Source organism: Stigmatopora argus, chromosome 19 (assembly GCF_051989625.1).
Source record: "Stigmatopora argus isolate UIUO_Sarg chromosome 19, RoL_Sarg_1.0, whole genome shotgun sequence".
NCBI classification, from domain to species: domain Eukaryota; kingdom Metazoa; phylum Chordata; class Actinopteri; order Syngnathiformes; family Syngnathidae; genus Stigmatopora; species Stigmatopora argus.
In genome coordinates, this window is record NC_135405.1 from 9,716,218 (window position 1) to 9,743,980 (window position 27,763).

Consider the following 27,763-nt stretch of genomic DNA (forward strand, 5'->3'; position numbering starts at 1 on the left):
TTGGATAGCCCTAATAATAATAATTGGACTAAAAAAGAACAAGTACATTGGCAGCTGTTGGAACTACATTACAAAATACATCGTGTGGCTACATTAAACATCAGGAATGTTTATCATGAATGTTGTTAATTTAGAGCAACTGCACACCTTACATTTTGTGATTAACCAGAAGTAGTTACATTCATCGCCATGAAAATTCTAAAAAGGTGGACTCAATGTACTTCACACAAGTGTTAAAATACCACATTGCAGATATCACACCATCCATAAAAGGCTTATAAATAAATTGGAGAATGAAATTCATCCAATTGAATCAATGAAGGCAATTTTAAGTCAAAATCCCATCCCTCATCTGCATGCAGTTGATACATTCCGCAGTGAAAGTCCGCCGATCTCAGAACCAAAACCCTATTCACACTCGTATCCTAGGTGGTCGTACATTCCCACAAATCAGTTATGGGTGGGACAAAAGCGCGAGAAGCGTCTCAATGGTTGTTTCGAGAAATAAACTTTAACGTTAACGTAATTTACAACCAGGGTTCATCCACTGTGGGAACATCCTTCAGGCTCAGCTGTCAAGTCATATTCGCTGCCGCGTTCCTACAAACAAGGAACAATCTTGGCCGAGTTCAATACCACTTTTGATAGAAACTTGCCATCGACACCGCAGCCTTTCACCACTGAAATGCCTCCAAAAGCCGCTAGCATTGGTACAAGAACTCAAAGGGCAATAAACAATAAATAAAAGGGATTCTGTGGAATTACATCTAAACACAGCATGGCTCGAGGAAAGAGCGGAGACTCTCATTCAGTTTAGCGGAACAGATTTAAACAGAGGCGGGCACAATGGCATATGACTTCTTTTAGGGTAAATGGGACCATGTGACACTTTTACGAGTTTGCCTTCCATCAGCGAGCCCAGAATTTGGGTGTTTGTGTGTGTGTGTGTGTGGTAGAGGAAGGGCAGCAGAGTCGTAATGTCACACAACAAAAAGGGCACTCTGTGTCGAGTGCATAGTACCGCCGTCAAGGCCAATGTAAAAATAATATATGTGGCTTTTCACTATCTTAAAAAGGATGTGCTGCTCAATTTAATGCCTTGCCCAATGCTTTATGTGGTGCCACGGACAATTGAAACGAGCACGATAGATCTGGTGCGAGGATGCTAACACATGGACAAAAAGACTATTTTCATTTAAAGCAGTTTCATGTAGAATTTTGTAGCTGTCAAGTACATTTTGTATTCTTCCCACATTAGCTACTTTCAACGTTTACGATGGAAGTAGAGCAAAGTGTGCAACCTGTTGCATTGGTATGTCTGTTCTTTACAAATGCACACTATTATTTTTGTTAGGGTGTAAACCGTCAACTTTATGAGGACACAGTATTTAGTCGTTGAAGACCGATAATGATATTTGCCGATATAAAAAAAACGCCTGCTGCAATATAATACAATTATGGACATAAACCACAAGAAGTTGATTTCGCTTTCCTTGCAATGCATTGAGGAGTCTTATCACTTAACCGTTTAACACTTCCTCTTGCTTATTCTAACGGAAATCTAACATTAACTTTCACTTTACCAAATTCCCATACAACTTCTTAGCAGTCAGAACAGTAAAAAGTTATTGTGTGCTTACTGTGCTCCGATAAGATATGACAAAAAATGAAACGTCGGCGGCCCTTTCAACCATGTCAGATTTTAGTGCTTTAGGATTAACTAATAAGGCGCGGCTTTATGAAACACCCTTTGTTAAGATTTTTTTTTATCCAAGCAGTTTTGTTTAGTTCAAACTCCTTTTATTTGTGCATTAAAATCCCAATGCAGCTGCATTGCAAAGCATGGTGGCATTTTAAAGCCCTGACTTCATATCCTGTACCCTTCTTTTACATTTTTTTTAAAGCAGGGGCCCCACAAATGTCTTGGGAAAAGTGCCCCCTGCCTGATCTCTGTAATTTCCCCATAGGTTCCTCTCACTACGCTGATTACATAACTGGCACAACTGCCAGGTGACACATTGAGGCCCACCACGCAGCAGAAAATAGCCCGTTGCTGCCATTTTTTTCCCCTTCAATTCAGCGTAATTTCAGGAAAACCATTGTCGGCCTTTGTAGCCATGTTCGACTAATTTTTCCGCCGGCTAATGTGTTCCGTGCGGCGATCCTTTCACTTCTCATAAGGCGCACGATTGAGCGAGCGTGCAGTGGACCCCACCCGGCACTTGTTTTATTGCTTTTGAGTGGGTGGTGTTAGTGATACCTCTGATTCATATGCTTGTTTGAAGTAGGATCATTTTTCCAGCTGTGCACATGCCATTCAAGCAGGTATCCACCCACAGAAACAAGCAATACCTCCCCTCTAAAACCCTAACCCTCTACTTTGACTCTTAATGGATTTTGGAATGCTGCAGAAGTGTAGCCCTGAAAAGGTTTGCCGCAAGCACCGAGTAAAAGCGGGATGTGGAGGAGAAAGAGGAGAAGGTCCATCATTTTTTTTTAAAAAGAGAATTGGACCGCAGGAAAACAAAGCAGTCACCTTGAAGAAAGCTAACGGTGATTGTTTGGTCATGCTTCCAGATCAGGTTTCTACTTAACCAGTTTACTGTAAATCCAGCAGAAAGCGAGCCCATATCAAGTGCCCAGGATTCATCTATGCCGCTTAGCTAACCCGCATTAGAGCCCATAATTCTAACTCGCGAATTTCTGGAGCGGATAGAAGATAAGAAACTTGTTCTCAGCAAAATTCGAATGAAAACTTGAGCTCTGTATATCAGGTTCCAACTGCTGAAAATGACTACAAAACATGGTAAACATGCCTAACTGGAAACATTTTGGTCAAATTTCTTAGCCAAGTCAGAGGACCAGTAAGAGACCACAAATGTATATACTTGAAGAAGATGAACTCAACATCAAGAATAACAAATGATGTCTAGATCCTTGCAGAAATGACTTAAAACAGTAATTTACATGCCAAGCCACTAACTGGTGATTCTACACAAATGTACAGAGTGCAAAAAGAGGGCTGTTGTCTTAAGTTAATGAGTTTGGGAGTGCTTCTTTGTGACCAGAAAAATCCTTAATTCACAAAAGACTACGGTGAAAAAAGTGAAACGACTAACCCATTTTAAGTATAGAAAATATTTGTCTTGCAAAAAAATTAAAAACCGTCAGCTCTGCAGTTACGTGCCCGCTTGTGCTGCACAAAATGCCAGAGGGAAACTAAAACTGACCTCTACTTGAAGTTTCTCATATAAAGTGACGTTAAATTTAAATAGGCTTCCAATGCGCTCCAGCCAACACTTTTCCAGGGCCCATTTACACACTCATCAGGGTACAAACACATGCACGCACACGCAGATGTGCGAAAGAAAGCAGCACCAAATGTGCTTCTCACACAGTTACACAAGTCACCTTTGTCCAAAACTATAAATGTCACCTAGCAAAGGTTGCAAGAGTGCACCATTATCCCCACATTTGAGCCATTATTAGCCCCCCTAAACACACACACACACACACAGTAAGACTAGTTTCGACCTCAGTGCTATAATAAGTACTTTGTTATTCCCTGGCATTTCGACTTTCTATTTGATCCTGCAAACATTTTCTGAAAATCATTGCCAGGGTGTGTAAATATAAGCAAATTTTGTGAAAATAGTATTAAAGTCATCATTGGATGGCAAGGCGAGGTGAGCGACTAACAACTACGGATTTTCTGGTTGAGCTATTAGCGCAATAGTACAAAAGGAAAACGGAGGTTTTACAAATCCGAAAGAGACTTAAGAAAAACAAAACAAAAACCCAACACCACTGAGGTCACACAAAACCTCAATTTGAATTTGAGGAGGACTCCATAAGATATGCTTGACATATGCATACTTCCATTTCACATTAATGTTGGCATCAAGATAACACTTTGACGAATGGTGGTTTGCTTGAACAATTACTGTAATGTTTAATCCTATGTTTTATCTGGCACGTTCTTACAGTAAATGTCAGAAGGGAGTAGTAACGCATTGGAAATTCCATATTTTGGTTTCTGAGGAGCCAATGAATGACCACAGGCAACCTGTCTTATTTTTACTTTCCAGCAAGTGGACGACTTGAGAAAAGGTTCTGCTTTGAGTCGATAATTGTCAGTCACAACGTAATCTGGTTCTCTAGTGTTATTCGAACTAATCCTTTCCTTGTTAAATAACTTTGCATCCTCATTTTTTACCAAGTTATGTTTGTTCGTGATGATGTTGAGTGTACACGGTGTTTCTACTCAATGAATATAGGTATATACGTTTGACATATTTCACCCGAAAATGGTAAGCGATTGGCCCCGGGCGAGTTCTAATCGCCACGATGGAGGCCTCCGACACGCTATTAATGTTAGCCACACTCCCCGACAAAACCAGGAACAAAAAGCCAGAAAGAAACACAACACCCTTCTCATTCCGCCGAACAAAAAGTCATGCCCGCACGGGTGCGTCGCAATAAATTAACGTCTGATTAAAAATGGCCGCCTTGCCCACAGAGCTGTCAAGATCACCAATCATGCATTGAGTGCGGAAAAACACATTCTTCAGGATGTCTATCCTTCACGAGCGGAGAGTTTTTGCTCAAGGGGGGGAGGCAACTAGATGCTAACCGTATGTAAAATGGTGGACATAGGCGCTGGTATGGAGAGGTGGTGGGGGTGGGGATGCATAGGAAGAAGGGCCACCCTGACAGTCAAGCTATGGTGGTGCATTTTTCATAGGTGTGTGAGTACGAGAAGGATGGAAGGCAGAAACTTGGGTGGGGGGGACAAGCTCCCTCTTCAAAGCCTTTCCGCTAGTTCTAAGGCCCAGTGGATGGAGAATGTAGGTGTTGAGGGGGGCAGTTGGTGGTGAGGGTAAAGGAGAGAAAGGGAGAATTAGGGAGCCCCCTCTTTGTCTGCCTGCATTGGGGCGGTGGGGGGAGAGTGAGGGGGGGTCGACACTGAGCGCCTCGGGAAGATTAACTGGCCCAAGCCTGGTCGGAAACTGAAGGGTAGTTGGGTGGGTGGGTGTTGGGGGGTACACAATGGGGTCCTGCTTTGTCTCAGGTCCATGATGGGATGCTGGAGAAGAGTGATGGAATGCAAAAAAAAATGGGAGAGTGATGGATCGGAATACATAGTGGGTTTAGAGATGAGGGGCTAGAGATGGATTCAAGAAGAGACAGATTGGACCTGCCAATCAATCTGAGAAAAAGGATATGTTCAACCGTCGGTGTTTCAAACGTGGAGGAAACAAGGATTAAAATGGGGGGGTTGGACAAAAGTTGAAAAGGGACATAAATTAAAACAATTTTAGTAAGTGAAGGCTGTTAGGCTGAAGAGGAAGGAAAAGAGTAGGGGTACAGTGGGGTGCTGTTGCTCAATACGGATTAGGGATAGGCCACAGTCAGGCACTGGGAGGGGAAGGAGGAAAAGGAGGGAGGAGAGGATAAAAGTTGGGGTGAGCACCGAGGGTGAGAATGAAGAATTGCCATTCGCTTCACTCACTTCAGTACACAGGAACAAAGCTTGATGGGCGGTACTTGACATAACACTCTTCCAGGCCGTGTGTGTCGTTGGGTGTGCAGTGTCCGTTAGCGCATCACTTGATGCTCAAAATATGTGGAAGATGTAAAGTACTATGGATGTGGGCATCAAAAAGTGGTTGTGATTAAATATCATTGATTTTCTGCCTAAAACAATGGAAAAAGCCATACAACCAATAGTGGCGCATTCAAATGCAACTTGGTTTCATTTTGCATTGTGAATTTAATTGTCAATCTGTCTAACATAAGGTGTTGAGATGTAAAAAAAAAAGATCTGGTATAAGACAAAGAACTATACTTATTAATGTATTTCTTACTCTGATTTAGATTCAATACCCAAAATTGAAACAGCGGGGTCAATAAACTATATCAACAATAACAATACTTCATTATAAGACCATAATGAATAATGGTTAGACTGTATATGTTTTTTAAAGGTTAGCAACATCTATTCCAAAGTAACTTTTAACGATATCATCTCACAGCTCATGACCCAGGGGCAAATTCAGAGGTGTTATTAAGACCTTATTAATTATGGTGCTGATCAAGATTATCTCCACAGGTGAGCGGCCAATGGGAATTTACTTTCTTTGGTGCTGTCAAAACACTTCCAAAATAAACCCACACCTACTTATATAGACAGAATATAGAAATGACAATCTATTGTAGCACTGTTAGGGGAGGGGTACATTTATATGTGTGTTTTGGTTGCGTGTGGGACGCATTCTTTCAAAAAGTGTTTGGCTGGCTGACAGCCCGCTAAGATTAGGGCACTTTATTTGTGGGGGAATGCCTTGTCACAAGTGTCATATTCTGCTGCCCCTCCACGCGCCCCCTTAAAAAAAAATACACCCAAGAGCCCCTGCCAACAAAATCAATAGAAGCCAAAATAACCATTTGACGTGTCGTGACGGCCTTAAAATGGAATAGCCTCAAACTGAATTCTCACTTTCCATCATCCTCCCTTTCTTGAATTCAGTGCATAGCATGAGGATGTGGGAAGACGCTGAGAGTTTGATTTTGTAGGGGGGCGCGGGTGTGGGGGGGCATGTCGCGCTGCGGGGTGAAGGCGAAGCGGGAGTGGGGGAAGGCGATGGGAGGAGAGCCATTGTGGATGGATTATAGCAGAACCAAAAGTGGACCCCTCTCGCTGCCTCACACTGGAGCTTCCCTGCAGGTACAGTAGCCCACCCCTCACCCCTACCACCACTGCCACCAGTTCTCCGTCTCCCTCCTCCCCTCTGATCAACCGAGCTGAAACAAGAAGGCTCGAGGGGGCCTCTGGTTCCCACATTATAAGCTCCTTCGCCCTCCTTAAGATCTCACTGTAATGAAAACATGTTCTAGAACATGCAATCATGCTTGGCTTCAAATATGATGGCACGAAGTTAGACATTGGCTTTGGCGTTGCTGTTGTTATAAATGTACTCAAGTCTGACATGGCGTAAGCCTATAACCGGTTTGAAGATATACTGAGGTTTTAAAAAGTCGAGGTATCAGATACCGCGGAAAGTCGGCATACCGGTAATGAGCTATTTTTGGAGTCTGTTCTCTGTGGCCTGGAACGCGATTGGTCGCTTTCATACTAGATTTATGAGAGTGGTGCACCAGTGACCTCGAAATTAACTGCAGATCCGCAATAGCAGGTAGGAGGACAGGAGGGGACATCTTAAGTAAAGCTAAGCAAAGTGGATGCAGTATTTTGTTCTTTTGGTTGAGACATGTTTAACTGAATCATTTTTGGGGTTGTGTGTATTCCAAATGTCGTATTTGTAACCTTTCCCAATACAAAAACTGAAGCTTCCCCTGACTGAGCTCCCCTCTCGCGGACTGGATTCTGTCCTCCGTAAAGTCAGCGGTCCGACTCTGTCAAAGGCACCCAGAGCCCCCATTTCGCTCCCATTGGTTCCCACTTGCTCTCACACACTGAGTGCCCATGGCTCCTGAAGTGATGCTCTTTGTGTGGGGTTCAGGGGTCGTGCCTATTAGCGTGAAGAAAGTCCTGCTGGGTCTTATCCCGACCCGGAGGAGGACGCAGGCCTCTTCACCCCAACCTCCGCCCGGCCAGCCCCCTCCCCCGGACGGGACACTTTCATCCTTTGTTGGGAGGTCAATGAGCGGACCCCCAGAGGGGAAGGAGGGCCTCCACCAATAATGATATGCATGACAGTCATTGTATGACCCCCATAGGGGGGTCATGGTTGGTTGAGGTGGGATTGATGCAGGAGTTGGGAGGGTATCCAGGAAGGTTATCTTATCCAAAAAATAAAAAATTATCAGAGTGGCACAGTGATGTTGTGGATGGGATGAGGAGCTTTGAAGAATCTATCACTCTAGCTGACATTAAAATATTTTTGAACATCCTACTTGATGTACTGGTTTGGTCTAATATCACCACGTGAAAAAAATGAAGTAGCCAAATGGAACACACACGTCCACATACAAAAACACTCGGTCTAACCCTTCACCCCGACCCGAGCCTTCAGCAGGGAGACAGATTTGACTGGTTTACTTCACGCCACGCAAAAATGTCAGCTATTTGTCTTGATATGCAAATGAGATGTTACATAACAATACAATCAATGGGTGCACAGCCCCCCAAACTACAACAGCAGACTTACCTAAAAGGATCTTTCAAAACTCTATATAAAACTGGTAAAGCTAGTCATTTTCATGAAATGTTATCTTACCATAGACACTATCTTGAACTGCTCAAGTTCACTACTAATTTTGCCCCGTCGACGAAATGAATCCAGTGCACTGAAGGTTGTTCATTTCTGAGACGGAAATCTGCACCAAGTGTAAAGTGGTCCTTTTATCGATCCGGGAATACGTCATCATGTTCAGAAGCTATTTAGCTGCTATAACAGACCCGGAGCTGATCTATTATTAATGCTCATAGCAGTCCATTACGGTCGCTTTATTAAGCATGAGATATCCAGGCAGGGTGCAGCAAAATGTGCATTTATGTGAATTATAAAAGCAGTTTTATCTTCCTATAGAGTCAGTGCATGACCGACATGCATGTAACATTGTAATATGAAATATTTTGTCGTGTGCACTCGTTTATCACAAAGATACATAAAAAATGCCTCTGATAAAAATTAGAATAAACATTTTTGCACAGTCTACTTGAATTCTGAGCATTCTCACAGGTTAAAAACGGTTAAAGTATTACATTACAAGGTAAATAAAGCTTTAAAATATTGATACAGGCCTACAATATTTTTCATATTGTTTAAGACTTAAAATAATGGTGAAAAAAGTTTAATACTATAGTGTGACTGTTAATGTGTCTTTGAATTTCCGCATTGCATCAAGTGGCTCCACAAAGGTGATGTCATTGCATATTGAGCAGTGCATTTTTGCCATGAATCAAAAAATAAATCAATAAATGGTGTATTAGAAGGCAAAGTAGTTTGTTGCCCAACAACGTTTTCCATAAGTGTGAAAAACAAAAGTAAGATGATCACTAGTTGAAAATCATCACATTTGGTCGATGATGTAACATATTCATTAAACAGAATATGCAGAAAAAATAAAACACGGTGCTAGTACACGCTCTGCTGAACACACTGGGTGGCTCTTTCACGCAAAAACCAACTTGGCGACGAGAGCGTGTTAATTAGGTGAGCTGCAAACAGGCGGCGAGAGGCCGACAGACAGGCGGAGAGCGACAGCCACTTGACGACGCCTTCTGCCAACCCAGTGACTTCCTGGCAGACTTTGGGCCAGAGTCGCAGCGAGAGGGCACATCGTCCGTATCATTATTATTTTGCTTTCTTGCGCCCTGCCCATCTTTTTCCCTCCTTTTTTGCACCGTTCTCCAGGCAGCGCCAACGACAGTGTGTGAGCGCGCGCAATACGGATAAAGAGCATTAGTCCGCTCCCCGCTGCTAGAGTTGTGAGTGTGAGCTGCCAGCGAAGAGGGGGTAATTATTGGACCTGTTGTGTTGAAGGGAAGACAGGCCACCAAGGAGGGATTAAAACCATCAGGCCCTCCTATTACACCCCCATTTTCTTGTCCACTACCTCATCTTGTTTCTACCTGCCTGATGATTCATACAATTTCTTCTCCAAACAACAGTTTCAAAAGATTCAAGCTATCATTAGATAAGTACAACACAGAAATAAGAGCATGACACTCCAGTGTAAGCACCGCTAAAATCTGCAAAAAAATGGAATGATGTCATACAGTCTGATGAGCTTAAGCTTTTTGACCAAAATTCCAAAAGGTATGATTTACCCTGTCCTTATTCTGTCACAAAAAAAATTGCATTTGAGGGTGTATCGACTCTTTATACCCAATGGCTCCATGCATCAAAAGATAATATTGATTTAAAAGCTACATTTTCAGACTCACCCCAATGAAATTTTTCTGTGAAAGCAAAGTCATTTGATGACTTTATTACAAAGTCAGAACGGGCTATTTATCTATTTTTTCTCCTTCTAAAGGTGACTACTGCCTGTCTGAGACAACCCTTTTCTCAACTCACCATCCCTCTACGCATCACTCATTGATATCAGGTATAACGTTTCCACATAAATGGCTATTTCTTCCAAAATGCTTCCTGTCTTTCGCTTCAGCTGATGAATTTGTTTCCCCTCTCGTCATGTTTTCCTCGTTTTTGTGGATAATGCTGATTGTGAGAAGCAGATGGCAAAAAAAAAACAACTCCGGGCAGCCGGGAGAAAGTTGAGAGGTTGTGGGTTCACGAAGAAGGTAAATATGGATAATAGAATGAGAGAGAGCATGACCGAGGTCTCCCTTGGTGGTTTGTTTGATCACGGAAGAGCAGTAGTTATCTGGGGGCAGCAAGCCCCCTCCACTCCCAAGTCATCAGTGCCAATTGATCCAAATGGATACCAGAACACCTCATGGTGGCCCACAGTACAGTAGGCACCTTATTCTCCTCGACAAAGGCATAACCCAAGCCAGACCAGACTCCATTATCACAGTTCTAAACAATTTGCCATGAAATCATTTGAGCAATCATCTTTGATACAAAGTTTTATCTACCTCTCAAAGCTAAAAACAAATGATAGATCAGGCTCAGTGATCGCTTTCCAACAAACCGCTGCAAAGTGAAATGGGAAGAAATGATGGAAATAAATAAGGAAATTCATTCTTCTTGCATTACAAAGGATGTTATCGCCAATGAAAGGCCCCAGCACGCATATTTTCTAAACATGAGTATATTTTGAATTCGTTTTCAGGCAAAAATGCAGAGCGACTGTCACAACAAGGTCGATTTGAGATTGACACTGACACCCAAGGAGTGTGGGTGCATGTGTGTGTGAGTGAATGAGTGAGATCAAAGGGCAGCGGTCAAGACACCAGAGCGGCAGGGATGGGAGCATCCCCATGGCGGTCTAGCAGCACACAACCGCAGAGCACACAAAACAACACTCCCCCCCAAAATAATACATTAAGGGAGAAAGAGTCATGCCTCTTCCTTGTGCCCGTAACCAGGGCAACCCTGGCACCGAGCAGTACCCCATCCTGCTGGGCTCCCCTCCTCATCCCCGGGCTTCTTTAGCTTCTGTCCAGAAGCATGTCAAGTTCAGCCCCTTCTCTACAAGCTGCTTCTCAGCAGGCTCTTGACTGGAATTGGCGCTCCCCGGAGGCTAACGGGGGCCCTTGGCGATGCAATACCACCCCAAAGTGGGTTTAGCCTGTGTGGGGTACATCTCAATCAGCGGGGGCACGGCCCAAAGAGGCCCCTTTTCTCCATTGCCGCACCACCTTCGCGCCACCTCTCACTGGCATGGACGCCTACGTTGCCTTCCACTGACTGGCGCGCGAGAGGCAGGGGGTCTTTACCCCCCAAATGTCTTTTCATCTCCCCTACTGTCCTCAAGTGAATGAAGTGAATCACGCTCTCGGACTCTTTCTGTGAAAACGAGGAGCGAGGAAACAATGCCAAGCTGAATAAACACTTTGACAAGCAGGCGGCGGGCAAGGAGGACAGACGGCGGAGGGAATTAACAGGGATAGTGATGGCTTTATATACGAGCGGGTGGAAGAAAATGTTCTTCCTTCGTCCTCACACGTCCACGTCTCTCGCCCCTTCTGGACGCTCCTCTCCTGCTGTCGAGGAGGAGATACAGGAAGGAACTAGTTCAACTCGAATAGGAGGACCAGACAAAAACGACAGGGGACGTTATCACAGCAGGGGGTCAGGGCGAGAGCAGAGACGGAGATGCAAGGCGCTGGAGCCCCCAGCCCATCTCCTCTCATTACTATTTCAACCCTCTCTAGTTCCATCTGCAGCATTTCAACCTTGCACTTTTGCAACCCTTTTAGTATGCCGCCTCTACTCAAGGTCAAGTCAAGTTTGGCGTCAAGTTTGACACCATGGTCAAAGATGAATAGAAATTCAGGCCTACTTTTTTTTTACATTTGTCGTGGAAGACAGAAACTGGTCAATCATTATAAAAATAGATGTCATGTAAAGTACATTTTGTTTTTCTAATTGCTTGCATACAAATACAGTGTACAAAGGTGACCAAGGGAAGAAGTAAATACAACGAAATCTACAGAAAATCCATTATTAGACTACACAACGGACAGACTATGACTGCATGTGTGCTACCTTGCAAGACAAACCATTTCCATGTTATTTTTGGAACACTACTCCAAAGGTTCAAGGGTTTAATTTTTCTGCATGAGTAGCAAAACAGCATTCTCAATTCACTTTCCTCACATCCCATCTTGCCAGCCACTCACTACTCTCTCCTTTCGTCCATGCAAACATGAGCTAGTACCCCCGTTTGCTATGCTATTACTTCCCCGGGGTGTTTGATACTGACCCACTTTCCCCTCCTCAACCCAAACAATCCAACAGTAGAAAAAAGGCTAATGTCTGGTTTCCAGTCTAGAAGCTCAGTCGGTCTGTCAGAAGTGGGTAGACGATGTTATTTGGAGATAATTGGCAGAGGTTTGAGCTCTGACAAATGAAAAGCTTTGCACATAAAACCTAGATTCCATCTTTAGGTCAACCTTGGGGGACCATTGTCATTGAGAGTGTCGACTGTAGCCACAGGGCTGAGCGGCGCCTGTTCAAAGCCGAGATGTCAGCAGATTTCCGGAGCCTGCGTGTCACCATGCAAGAGTGCGCTTGTCAGCCTCTGTGTGACGCATGCAAAATTGGAAGAAAAAAAAAAACCAAAACGCTGCGTAGATACATTCTGTACTGCGGAGGCTGGCGGCTCAATGGTGCTTTTACATGCTCTACTGCCAACATGGTATTTTTGAAGCAACAGTTAGACTAAGTGACAATTTACTGTAACGATATAAATATGTGAAAATGTCAAGAAAAGAAATTCCTGGATCAGTCAAGACGATCTAGTGGTAACAATGTGATTTGTGTTAACAAATCTCAGGGCACTTAAATCTAAGCTCTGTTGTGGCACCTGGTGTGAGTAATGCCTTTTCAAATAATACAATACTGTATAAAGGAGAGGGAGTTGTCGCAAGAGCTTTGCAAATGGTGTATAATCTAACAGTCACAAAAGCAACTTTCGCACACTGACTTTTCGTTTGTCAGGGCAATATCTCACCACCAGACTTAACAGCCCCTGAAGCAAAATGTGTGCAGATATTTTGTTCAGTTGCAGTACTGGCCTTCGCCATCCGAACACAGCTTGGTGCTTCTTACGACGCTTCGCGGCCAAATGTAAGAGAATGTTCTGCCAGCTCTCCTACCTACTATCTCCTCAACACTTTGAATTCCTCCTTAGCTTGTACAACTTCTCCTCCAGGAAATTTCTCCGCCTCTTCCCCCTGCTGCTTTGCGCCGCGTCCACAAACGCTCTATTGTTCCTTTTCGCTTTTTATTTCGGAGTATAAACGACACAATGCACCTTTGTTGACGCCTGAGCGTCCTAAAGGAAACAACTCGACACGACGGGTGGTGGTGACGACTCAATAGTGAGGTGCTAAATACATGCAAAAAAGGGGTTGACAGTAAATACAAAACAACTATTTACAAAAGGAAGTACTGTCTTGGAACCTTTGAAGTGTATTCAGAAATTGTCCAACATTGCCGGGCCTCTAAGACAAGTCTTTATTTTTGAGTTTGCGCCATTTTTGTGAAGGTCGCTCAAAGTTAAGGGTTTGTTTTCTTGCATTGAACAATGGTTCACAACTTTTAACGCTTCTGTGACAAATGAAATGACAATTACAGTCGATATTAAAGGCTCAACTCACTAGTTGGATCATGCCTTTATCATTAAATACCACAATTTGTTTTAACGTGGCCCTCTCACAGTCAATAACAAATGTTTAACTCCTATAATATGAACAGACAGCAAATGTCTAACATCGACAACTGCCATAATTGAGTAATTGCCAGGTGTAAGAATCAATAACTTAAAACAAATCTGTTGTAGGCACGTCCACGTAATGCATTCAAACCACGCCCAGCAAATTGGTCAGCTCCAATTGGTCAACTTTTTAGGCCTGCATGTTTGAGCTGCAAAATGAGAGAAAAGACTAGGTGCCTGCAAACTTATCCCACACCGCAACAACGAGGCACTCGCTCTAAAGGAGTCGCACCAAAACAGAGGTACAATCATATGACATTTGCAACAACATAAATTCCAAAATGAAATTACAAACCATAACTCTGTCTGAAAGGAAGATATCTAATTCAGCCAATTTGGTCTTTTGTTGCCCCATTTTGCTGAAATGTGCATTTTTATGAGAAGATGTGAACATGAGGTGGTTTGAGGCAACACTCGTAAAGAGCATAGGATGTTCAAGCAATGATTTTCCCCGGAGGAGGGTTTAGACTGGTGATCAATCAACTTTTGCTACCTTCAAAAAAAAAAACAGAAAAAAAAGAAACCGCTCTGGGCTCGGATCCGCCCCCATCATCATTCTGTCACTCGCCAGTCCGAGCTCCTCCCACCCACCAAGGAACACATTCATACCAAGGCCGCGTTTGCCGCCCCCACAGTTTGCCTCTCAATCATCTTTTGGTTCCCCAGAAACGCTGTGTAACACCACCCAGAAAGGCGCAACCCTTATCAAGGATCAGACTTCCGATCAGTGGAGTGTGACGCCTGGATGTTGGCGGCTGCAGGTGTGACTGAGTCACAGCATGGAATCAGTTTATGCACCTTTTCGTCCCTCATCGCCTGCAGAAGGGCAGGGTTTGGAGATGAGGCTAATCGGATTAGAAGGCTCGGTAACACCGGCATGTCACACCAACAGGACCGTCTTTTAAAAAAATATATATATATATATTTTGCTAGGGGTGCATGAGAGTATATTACTGTTGTGAAGCATTAAACAAATTGCTGCTGTACTTTTGCAGAATTAGTTGTGATCGAGGAGAATAATCATAACAAAATGCATATGTGTATTCCTAAATATCTACATCTTTTAGCTTAAAAAATCAAGAAAATTGCATCAAGTATTTTTTTTGCATTATTTGTAAAGTATGCAAGTGCTTCTAGCTATCTCTGCTTTTCACACACACACAAACACTAGAGTCCCAAGTATGCAAAGTCATAACAGCTGCAAAGACATAACTTGCCTGGAAGGGCCGTGAGAAAGCAGAGGTGCTCACTTAAAGATGACATCAGGTATGCAAAATTGGATATGAACAATTGCTCAAGTCTTCCACCGGTCCCTCCCCTTTTCCTCCACGCCTCTTTGTGTTCTAGAGGCATCCATCACACCAGTGTCACTTAGCTCGGATTTGAACTGGCGCAAGACAAAGGTGTTGAGAAACAGCTCCGTAATCAGTCGCTTTCAGGAACAAATGAGGTGCTTTCGCAAGGACAGACAGCTATCAGTGTGATTTACACCTCATTTCAGGTTAATGCCTCTTACCAGGACACAAATGCCACCCCAAAATTGTCCACTAAGTGGTGGTCCATCAAGGTCGTCTCTGTTGGTTTAAACAAACACACCGAGTACTGACCTACATTTACATAATAATATTAAAAAGTCTGGACAGAAAAAAAAGCTGTCTGGTCATCTAGGATTTTCACTCCATCTTCTGCCTCAGCTCCATCGGAGTAGTTGGGTCAGTGTTATGAAAGGCCTTAAAGTGACACTTTGGGGGCGTAATTCCTGTATTCATATTTTATTGTTTTACTTAATTAGGTATTTGGATGTGCTGCAATGCTGCAACTTGTGCAAAAATGACATCTGACTTGCTGTCCTATATGTCAATCAAATCTAGGTGTCGATGAGGGATGATGATTGACTAAAAGGTCTCTGACATTAGGTCGTCCAATAAATGTAAAATACTTGAGTCAATCAAAAGACAAGGCAAAATCAATATGAAGGATAGATTCATAGAAGGATGGATGATTGGCATTTTAGTATTTTTTAAGTCAAGGACACAATCAATGAATTGGGCGTGTCTAGTCTACACTATTAGATTTAAAAATGTACTTTTTGGAAAAAAACATACAGTATTTAATTTTAGTACTGCAACAGAATGTGCTTTATTTTGATATTGTGTAATTAAATACTCGGGGCTTCAACAACATCCATGGGTGGAAATAATTTGCTAAAATCGCTTGTGAGTGTCACATTTTACACACACACACACACAGATACACACACCTTGCATACCATCTTGAGCATTAGCAAGCAGCGGCCTATCCAGCCTGCTCCTGCCTTCTCAGCTGCGCGATCAATCACGTCATTCCAATGGTTCTTATTACAGGCTAGACCCCTCTGGGTCAGGAGGCAGCAGTCTTTATAGCAGTGCATACGGGTGTCCCGGAAACTTTACATCCCCTGGTTTGAGGAAGACCCAGGTCCCACACAGGTGGGATTTATTATCAATTCTTCTATTTTTTCCCCTCCAAAAGGGGAAAGTCAAACAGTTCTACGCTGTGAATAATACAGTGATGACAGGCGCCCTAACAGATGACTCGTGTATCGCCACCATCAAAGGGAACTATCATGCTCATACTATAATCAAATCAAATCATTAATCAAATAACTATTGGAGGTACTTGTTGAAAAGTTCAAAGCAGTTTTACAGATTTGATACTTAGACATGAAGAAAGTGGGAGTGCCCTAAAGATATGAAAGTTAAGAGGCATATGCAGTAACTGTAGCCTTTTATTAGATTGACAACAACAATTCATTCAACAGCAACCAATTTGCTTCAAAATGAAACCTATTCCATATCTAATTTGTTTAAATATAAGCAACACACCTATATCCCAGGTTTCCATGGAGGTTTCAATCATGAGATTTTAAGTTGGAAGGGCCATTTCCTGAGCGGCGTTAATCTTTAAAGCATAGTCTTAACATTTTCCTTCTTGCATTTCCCCACAATGCCCTTTGCTCTCAGGTGCACTCAGCTACAATGCAGATAAGGACTTCCCAAGCTACACTCCTGAGGCAGTCAATCTTTGGAGTGCATAACATTTAAGGTAAAACTATTTCTTCTCAGCTCTGCAGGAAATTGTAGCTACCCGTACGCGCTTAAAGCGTGCGGCACCATTTGTCACTTTTGCGTGTCAGTTAACGAAATAGGTCAAGGTGTGCCATTCATGAGCGCCTTAAGAAGCATTCTCAAGTTGCAGCTGCCTCCAGACTGTGAACAGAAACAAGGGGAAGAAGAGCCCCGATGAGGCGTTTACCGCCGCGATGCCACCGCCGTGCAGATGAGCTGCTGTTTGGGAATGCAGGCCCGCCATGCAGGCGCATTCAGCTCCTGCAGACTGTGCACCGTCAGGGATGGGAGTGATTTATGCTTTACATTGCAGTGCTCCAGCACCGTGGCAGATGCTTGTGCCAGCAGGTATTCTGCATTCAAAGCTGGCTGTGCCAAGCCTGCGAGCGATGTTGTAGAGCTTTGGCAGAAATCTCAGATCTCTCACTAATATGCTTTAAATAACGCCACTGACAACTTGAGTTTAACGTCAAAATAAGAACTGCATGTTAATTCAAATTCCACTGTGGCTTTTTACCTCTATTTGTCGTGATTTGCAGAATTATAAAAAAAGTAAGAAGCCTTTTTTGGCGAAGTACCAGACATATGTCAATAACTATGTATTTGTGCTTGACGTTACCGCCCATCACTTGTGTGTTGTAAAAGGTTGGCCACCTCACCTAAAAGGAATACATTGTTTAACTGGATTCTTGCTATAACACCTACTTGGCTCCATTTGTGAACAAGCACTTTGGTATGCGGGCCAAACATCCGGCACTCACTTGTTCCGTCTACCTACAGTACAACAATCTCCAAAGTATTCATGTGGGCATACATGGTAATCTTTATGTAAAGGATATGAAAACCACATAAATCACGAGAAGGCACGGCTGAAGCTCGGAGCTCGCAGCTCTTTCCGTGAGGTTAAAAATCACACGGCACCTATTTTTGGCGTCCTGCCTGGCTGACGCCATGACCCCTAAACCCTGACCTTTACACAGCATGACCTCCACAGCCCAATAATGGAGACAGGAAGGTATTAGGAGCGAGGAAGCAAGCGGAGGGGTTGAAGGGGCCCGAGGGGTCAAGCCCAAAATGATGCGTTGGGTGGAGAGATGAGAAGAGAGCCGCTGTTTTCCGCCATGGCACAATAAGGCCTCAGTCACTGGACTAGAATTTAACCAATTGATTCCAAGGTAATTGTTACCATAACGAGTTGGTGTGGAGAGCTGTCAGTCAGTTTGCAAACTCATTTTGGCTGCATGAATGAAAACAACAGTGCAGTGCTCATTTCAAATGGCTTCCATCTTTAGTACACAGGCTAAAAACATGAATGACAAAAAAAAAATCCATTTACTTATGGCTACTTACTGGCACGGAGTTTATGAGCTCATCAAAGTTTAATCAGTACTTTTCAAGTTAAATACTCCATTCCATGTTTGGATGCATTTTCCCCTATCCCATGAGTTAACATGACTTAAGATGCAAGGCCATTTATTTTAACGATACGATTAATGGGATGCATTTTAAAATATTGTACTACTCAAATAAACACACATGCTCAGAAGTACCCCCTAACACGGCGTGTTGAAGTCCAATAAATGCACAATTTATTAGAAAGAAAAATAAACATGATTGCAAACAGCTCTCAATTCAAGTGCTAAGGTTGAGCACAAGCAAAGACAACCAAAAGTCTAGCTAAAATAATTAACTTTCAAACAGTCAACCTTCAAAAGCGATATTGTGTCACTTAATTGATTTGAGCAGTACACAATTATTGTGTGAAGGGCCCGTCATTTCTTGTTGGCAAGACATTGTGCCCTGTTTGTGGGCGCATTTATTGAAAGAAGTGTTCTGGGTCATGCTCAGAAACTCATCTGGGTGTTTAGGGGCCCCTGCGGTGGGCAGGGGGTCTTGTGCCCTGCTACAAACACAACTAGAGGGCAAGCGCACACACACATGCATGCAAAGGTCGGATCAGACTCGATCAGACGACACAAATGATATCAGAGCCTGTTCGCACGGAAGGGCTAGACCAATTGTGTATGTGTGCGTGCGTGTGTGTTGATAGACTAGGTCAGTGAACATGTCAACATCAATAGTAGGGGGTTGTATAGTGCGCTGGTTCGCCCCCAGGGGAGCTACATGGCTGACTAGAGAAGGTCTGCTTCTTGACTTTTACAAACAAGTTTTTAATCACCGTGATTTATGAGAGGTTTAGATGAGCTAAAATCGCTCTTTTCCTTTGCGGTTAAGTTTACAAACAATCCCAACCCATCTTGATCGATGATGTTTTTTGACAAGCGTGCAACAGGGCGCCACTCAGTGCCTAAATCCCATCTCATCTGTTTCACTGTGGCCCTCTTTGTCCGGTGCTGGAATGTCATGGCATTCCCAGATTTCCTGCTGATAAATCCAGGTGAGTGACAGGGATGACACAGGCTTATCCTGATGATTACTGCCAGCTACCTCAAAAGCCTGGCTTCATTAAAGTACGATGGTTATTGATCTCTTTTAGTTTGTTTTTTCTAAAACAGAAAACTTTTCTCGCAAAAGCTCTTTCTTCAATAAATCCACGTTATTGGGGATGTTTTTCCAAAGTCGTCTCAAAGTTCCATTGGTTCCAAACAAACCGTATCACCACCAACACCAGTTCTGATATCATTCAGCTCTCACAATTATTATCCTTTTTTAAGCACAGTGGAGATTGTCCACCAACATACTGAAACTATAGCATCTATTTCTTCTTGGAAAGTGGATTTAGACAGCAAATCACAGAAAAATTACTAATACAAGCTCACTGAAGGGTATCACATTAGCCAAAATTTTAGCATATGTTCAGGGATAAAATGGATACAGTGTTCCAAATATGCACTAGATATTAAAACCCACAAAACTGAATTCATTTCCATTAGAGACTGCAGGTGAGAAAGCCAAACAGGCTCCACTTTGCAAGTGTCTGGCATGGTCAGTATCAGTCCACAGTTTTGCTAAGGTGCAGAACATACATCGTTGGAATGCCCCCTACTTAGCCTTTAAGAGACTCGGGATACCAATTGAAGAGGCTCCATCCCGCGGCCCACAGGTTGAGAGCTCTTTTGACCTCAAGAACCAATGGAAGGAAAAAAAACAACAACAACTAAATTCTCCCCCATCCGTACACTATTACTTATAGAAAAGCCTCCTCCCGCCTTCACTTAGTCCTTACTAGCTTGCCTCCTTCTTCAGTGGCCCTCCTGCTGCGATACGCTTGGCCCCTTTGATCTGGCCCGGCGCTCTAATTAGAAGGAAGTGAAGTGTAGGCCAGGGAGGTCACCATTACCCACGACCCCTCTCATCGACCACTCCAAATGTCGTTAGGGAGCGAGACATTCTCACGGCGTTGACCCGCTGGCTGGGATGGCAGGGGGATCTGGATCACGTTAGGCACTCCCGTAAAAATCAGCCACAATTTACATCTAATTTGAGCCGCTTGAGAGGTCAGTGTGCGGCGACTCGTTAGTGTCCGACTGAGGGGACTATAGCATCGCACCAAACTGGCGGAACCCTCGTTAAGCCCCGCATGGCTGGCCTAAAATTAGGAGTTCAGCATGAACAGAACTATGGGGACGATATGTCATAAAGGCACTGTTAGGAAATAAAGGTTCATCATGAAAGGAACTAGGAAGGCCTGCAACCAACATGGCAGAGGGGTAACCATGAAAGCAAGTTGGAGTTAAAAAAGTTTGAGACTTGTCATAAAATGCAATGATTGGCCTCATTTAGTGGATGAGAGTGATGAAACAACACGACTACTGCTTTTGATCATGACTATAAACTAGCAGGGGCTTTACTGTGTGTATGTATGTGTGTGTGTGTTGAGGGATAATGTGTCATTACCTGAGCGATGTGAGTCACAAGAACAGGCCGGCACACATAAAACCAACAGACATCAGGAAAAAATGAACCCTAATCACATTTTGACTCTGCTTGTTAGGGGGTATTTCCTGTCCCAGACTGATCCAATCTCACAAAAGCGGCTGAATCCCAGACGCTACAGGATTCCAGGGTCGGTAAGCAAGGAAGCGTCTGCCAACGAAGAGTAACAAAACTGGGCCCGGAAACAGAGTCTTCCTATGTATCGAAATGTCCAAGTTTGGTTCTATTATTGATAATGGAATGAATCTGTTGTGAAGACTATGGTAATTGATGATAGAGTATTACTCAGATTATAGCCGACTGCTATAATATATAAGATGATTTCATTAATACTGTGAAAAGCAGAGGGATATTTTACTTTAAGTTGATTATCAGCACATCATTGAACGCCTACATGTGATACTTCAAAGATGTTGTCAGGTAGAAGGGCAGTGATTTAAAATGGAATGACATCTCTACCTACTCCATCAATATCTATGTGCTTGGTCATTATTTTGCAGGGTAATATTATCAAATTGCTGGGTATGATTGCTTCAGGTGTTGAGAGATGCTCAGGTGCATACAGTTGTGTAAGGGCGGAGGGTTGATTTATGGTGATAGGCATAAGTGAAAAGCCACTGCATGTAATTATGATGTCTTGACTTTTTTTCCGAAAGACTTCATAGGAAGCGCTCAAGGGGGAAGTGTTTAGGTTTAGTTCATCCGCAAAAACATTTTGGTTCATCTCGTCTGGAGACTTGAGACCAAGACGGATTACATTAATCCATATCGTTGTGTGTGCTGATCTGACATCTGGCTACAGTGGCGGCCAACCTCAACTAGGAGTGTAAGCCACCTGATAATAAAGCTAAATTTAAAAATGAACAAATAAATAAAGCAACGTACATACAACGATGAACTAGGTCCTCAATTTGGGTGGCAGTTCTAATGCTCATCATGATGGTTAGTATATGTAATCTGGTTTTCAATAAGAGTCTATCTCACAACACCTGATTGCTTCAGCAACATAACAGCTTTCCCTATCATAAAAAGGCCTGCATTTTTATATTGCACGTCCATCGTGAAGACACTTTTACAATGTTGCCTGGTAGTGAATGCTGCCATGAAAGGAAAGCAATTCACACACTGATGAAGCAGTCGCTAGAGACACCGGAGGGCTTGGCATCTTGCCCGAGGATAAATCATGTGCTGTTGTTTGATTTGAAGACAACTTGACTCATTGTTGGTGGTTGAAAACATTCCGCTATTTATCCAATAGGACACAACTTGTGGAGTCCTCTGACCTTGAGGATTGTGAATCAACATTGCTCAAAAGGTACATTTGAGATGATGAACCAACCTTCTCCTGAGGTCTACCTAAAAAACCCAAGAACGGAAGAATACATCGTTCGTTAGTGCCATATTTCTGGTTGTCCAAGCTTATATATGGTCTCCGACAGGTCTCGAACCCACAACTCAACAGCCCGCGAGCCAAGCCTTGCCACCCTCAGCTACAAAGACGATGCAATGCCACACCAATGTGGATCGTGGGCGGTTGTGCTGGTGTTACCCAAGGAGCAATGAGGCAACCTGCCTCGAAGTGATTTGCATGAGTTTGCGTGGGCGAGTTCCCATTCTCAAATCCTCTTTGGCCTTGGTAGTTTTCCCTTGAACACACAGGCTTTCTGTATGAACACAATCGTTATCCCTCCAGCTGCCAATAAAAGAGCAGAGTCCTCTGTAGCCAATGCCCTCGCCGCTGTTTGATCCCGATAAAACAACACTGGGAAAACAAACACGCACACACCTAATAGTGTGAAAGGTATTCTTTCATTCATTCATATTTTTTAATCATCTTCCTGCTCCTCCCATTTTGTGAAATGTGGCGGAAAGTTCAAGGGAGGTGGAAAAAAGAAAGTGTACAATTAAAAAGGGAGAGAAGACCTTAAAAATGCAGATCATGCAAAGTGCTGACAAAACTGTTGGGTTTAAGAAACCCTTTTTCCTTGCATTTTTTATTCAAACATTTTTTTTTAAATTTATTGATGGTCTGTAGTATTCAACGGCAAATCAAGATGTGAGACGGGAACTATTAAAAACGTGCAGAGTTCTTTAGGATGATCACTTTTGTCAAATGCTTCTATCAATAAGACCCTTGTCCTCATGGCTTTGGCTGGGCTGTTTGAACCTCACCTGCCTCCTCAGCCTATCAGGTGGCTGCCCGAGGGTGGCTCCTTGCTAAGGACACCAGTCACCTGACAAGCGTGAAGCCAATCACTCTTGCACCCACGCTAGGGACCCATACAAAAACACACGCCTGTCCTCTCACCCTTAATTTCTGCATACGCAAACCTGAACACTTGATACTGTTGAGTCACAACCGTGCTGGTGTTTCATCTTTTAACTTTCTTTTCTCCCATGCATTCTTTTTTAGTTGTTAAATGAGAAGCCTCAAGGGGCCCTGTGAGGAACATTTCGGCGAGACTTCTGACAGCTTGGGTGGGTGTCGTTAGACTTTTACGAGATATAAACATATGGGTAGGGCGCTGGGTTGTTGTGACCTCGTGGAAACACACACGTGTGCACAGGGTACGTTTGATGTACGCGTTATGGCATCATAAAATACCTGTAACTGTATATGAGGTTACCCAACATCTATTACTCTATTACATAGATTACGACACCCATTGAAATACATGTTCATGCTTTTAAGAAATCGATCGTAAATTGAACACCAGGATTGAGAGTTAGCTTTTTTTTGACAGGGCGCCAATGTCTTGTTTTTTTTAAATTTCGGGAGCTTGTGTCGAGCATTGCGTTCAAACACAATAATGCAAAGAAACATGGTTCATTTCCGTGTTAATGATTAGGGAAAAAGGTGATTTGTAAGCGATGGGAATGTGGGCAGTGGTTTCCTAAGTAGTGCTATCTGGGTCATAGGGCCAAGGCTACCATGTCGCTATCAGCTGGCTCGACACTCGCACTGGCTGCACATGGAAAAGATGATAGCTTGTCCGAAAGCCAAACATTTTGATCACATTTGCTAAAATATTCACTTAACAGAAGTGCAAAGCAAGAGAACATCGATATTGCTGAACTTTTCATACACTAAAACATATTTTTCGAGAGTAAATTAGTTGAGGCACACAACGAGACGAGTCCAAAGACCTTCAAAATGTGGTCTTAAGAAACCAAGACCGTGAGTTGGAAATAACAGAACAACAGAAACCTTTTTAACCATCAAACTACACGAATCAAAGGATACTAAGATTCTGAACTGCACATCCTCTGCAACATCCAATCTAAATTTATCCGATACTGTGGCAAAATAAAGCTGTGTCACTTTCTAGATCCATGACAAGCTCAAACGTCCATTTTTTTCTTTATATTCAATCCTTATTTTCCAATTCAATTCAAAATATTTCCAAATGATTTAGCCAAATGGGAGATGTAATGAATGACTCAAGCGACCCTCTTTTAAATAAATCTTTTGACCCCGTCTCTCTGCGTTACGGTACTGCCTCCAATAACACAGGGTCACTGAGAGAATGAAATGAAAGAAAAGAGTCCCTTTGTCCTCTCTGGTGCTATGGTTTTTAAGTAGTCGAGGGGCTGCCAGTGGTCGTATGGCTCTGCCAGCAAAGCATATGTAAGCACATTCACACGCATGCAAGCGTAAGTGACGGCTGTGTCGGGACCTGCTGACAGGGACCTGTGGGACTGGCGAATTGTAGTGACAGTGCGCTGGGGATGAAGGAGCTGGATGGCTCCAGTGGATGAGTGACCCCTGACCTTTGATGTCAGGAACAAGGTCTCCCTAAACAATAGCATGAAGAGTTGCTGAAGCTAGAGAAGAATTTAGAAAAAAAGAGGGGGTGCAGGGGCATCTTCGCTGTATTCCTTGATCCAGCGGCAGAGCCATATCACTGTGTCCATCTCTGACACTAATGCTGTCCTAATGAGCCCCACTGATAATGCTGGCTTAAGCAAAGGGATATGCCGGGAGGCGTGAGGTGACGGGGGTTAATAGGGAGGAGGGAGAAGAAGTGAGGGGAACATCCACAAGATTGTAGGAAAGGCCGTTCAGAAAAGTGAAGACAAGTTGGAAGCACCTACAACCTGTAATCTTTTTTAATGGCCAACACAGGACCACTTGTGTCAGTTTTTACGTTCACTTTCCCCCAAAAAACTTGCATTGTGGGTGGGAAAAGGTGGGATGGCCAGGAAGAGAAAAATGGTAAAAGCAGGAAAAGATAGCCCATATAGAAATTTAACTGTAGTTATTAAATCAGCTTCCACATCTGTTGGTGAAAGCAATCCATTTTGTGTCGGTTTTTGCATGCACTAAACTAATTAAATCAGGCTTTTAAATTTTTCTAACCTGTTCCTATAAAAAGAAAATGAAATTGAAGGACATTATGGACAAGCACCACTTAGAAGAAAATGGTTGATGCGTCCTTTGTGAAAATGAGAGCAAATGCTGACCAGAAGTTCGTTGTTTGAATGATCCTCAACCTGTGAGGCAATTTTACGAGTTGGAGATTGCAATAAGTCTGCGTTGGGAACAGTTCACCTTGCAAATGAATGATGGATGTGTCTTTCTGTCATTTCAAGGCGGAATGCAAAGACGTGGCAAAGTAAAACTTGAGATAGTGTCAGACATAATTACAAAAATCGAGGTGAAGCAACTGGCAGCAACGACGGACTTTACCACCATAGACTAGTATGCGAAGACACCATCTAAGAGGTTTTTTTTTCCACCTGTCTATCTATCTATCTGTTGTGTGCCTAAGGTAAACTCATTGCTATGGCTTGGAATCTGCTATGTCCACACCACAGTGCCTCTTTAAGCAGGGAGAGGCAGGCAACGAACCAAAGGCTGGAGTATTGACTCAACGGCAGGCACCTTATCACGGTGAGAAACTACACAGATGACGAACAAGTCTTTGGGTTTGCAGATAAGACAGGCGGTAAACGGAAGGGTCTACTATACCTTATGAGTTCAATATAAAAAAAAACGAGCGTGCTCTGTCTCAGCGTGGTTTAGACGGAGCTCAGACACGCTAGACTGACAGGGAAGGAATGGAAGCTTTAACGGTTTAATCTACGTTTTAAGAGTCTGTTAAGCACATACAAGCTGTCAAAAACACATCCGGGCACTCTGCGCCCACACATGTGTAGATGAGGAGAAAAGGCACATAAACACACAGGTATGTGAATGCAGACATACATACACACACACTGAGTTCAAGGGGCCACTGAGTACAGGGCAGTAGGTGTTAGATTACAGGAGCAGGGCCATCCAAAGCACCGCCTGCTCCTATCTTTATTTAACTGCTGATTAGACGGGCCCTTTGAAGGCCCCTTTAATTGCCTCGGCGATGGAGCTCTTAAAACCGGGAAGCTTTTTGCACCTCTTTATTGATTTCTCCTCTCGTGACACCAATAAAAACACCCACCCTGCCTTCTGTTTCTCTGCCGTTCCCCCCTTTTTTCTGCTTTTTCTCACTTTCCACCACTTGGTCACCCCAAATTCCTTCGCTCAACTCTTGTCTCCCTCTCTTTCCCGAGTCAGATTAAGTGTTGAGGCCAAACTGGGCCCGACTGACGCACTGACGGGTTCAAGTGGCGCAGTAAAAGTCCAAATTTGAGCACTGCCATCACGATCGAAGTCAGCTTGATGGTTTGGAAATCGTTTCAAATGTTGCCCTAAGCCAAACTTTTATATGATCATTAACATCAATTTCATTATTCCAACATTTCTTACCAGTCAAGACAAATTACATTTTAAAGCTTTTAACATCAGTCCATTTGGCAACGTTTTACAGGCCAGAAAATAAAGAGACCAGCTGGTGTCCCTACAAATGTTTTATCTCAGTAAATTATGACTTAATTTAGCAGTTCATCGCAGTTCTTTTGCAATTACCTTCCATTTTACTCAACATTTACGATAAGATTAACATGGGCTTATGAAATATTCACATATTATGCAGGACGAGAAATTAAAATAATATTGCTTAGGTCAATTAAGAAATATAAAAGGCCCAATAAGTTTTATAGGAAGATTGGAGCTATGAAAAAAACCTTAACATGGAAGCTGTGAGACCATAGTTATAATAGTAAATATAAATATAAAAAGTCATTTGTCAAACAAACAAAAGAGTGTCATTGAAAATATGAAATAGGATCCTTTAGGCTCTACAGTTGCACAATAGCACTACATTGCATACTTAAATGATTGACTGATGAATCAACCAGATATTATGTCAAACAAAACAAGTTATTTTTTGTTCTACTTTATCCAAATAGTTAGACAACTGGGATACATTCTTTGATGATGAGATGAATGGATTGAGTCAGCCACCAAATATGTACATTAACAAAGCAAATCAATTCAGACTGAATGATCAACGCTTTCAAAACTCCTGAATAAACATTCATTGACACCCACGTCCTACATTCCTGACAATTATTGGCATAAGTCATCCTGTTAATGAAGGGTTGCATGTCTGATTAACGGAAGCGTGATGCTTTTTTTTCACCTTGCCATCCTTCCTCTTGATCGTGACCCCAGCTGAGTCAGCTGGTGTTCTCGCCTGGCTGCTCGATCATTTGCCCGTGACCTCAGTCACGGCTCAACGCCACGGCGGCCAGGAACTCCCTAAGCGTCTGCCCTGCTGCTCATCAAATAACATTTGCAGCGAATATCCGATGAAGCGTCAACGGCACGCACTGGCAGCGCAGCAGCAGATGTGCTTAGCACATACTGAGCAAGGCCTTCTCTCCAGAAACCCTGACCTACATTTACTATATAACCTAAAACCTAAAAACCAATGGCATGCCTGTGTCTTTTATTTTGTTCGTACAGTATACTCAGAGTGACAGAAAAGGTTACTCACACA

The 27,763-nt window shown here is 43.1% G+C and overlaps 2 long non-coding RNA genes across 3 annotated transcripts in view; one reads left to right on the top strand and one right to left on the bottom strand.

Annotated features, from left to right (window-relative positions):
* The window catches only part of LOC144064641 (uncharacterized), a 105,124-nt gene that overhangs the window by 73,876 nt on the left and 3,485 nt on the right, over positions 1-27,763 (bottom strand). The gene's annotated exons all lie outside the window — the stretch shown is intronic.
* Positions 13,101-17,683, top strand: LOC144065042 (uncharacterized). 2 transcript variants are annotated; one of them, XR_013296945.1, is made up of 4 exons: positions 13,101-13,229; positions 16,242-16,346; positions 16,881-16,962; positions 17,054-17,683. It is a non-coding gene; the product is annotated as an uncharacterized LOC144065042 (long non-coding RNA). The 2 variants fall into 2 exon arrangements; XR_013296944.1 differs by having other exon boundaries at positions 17,126-17,683.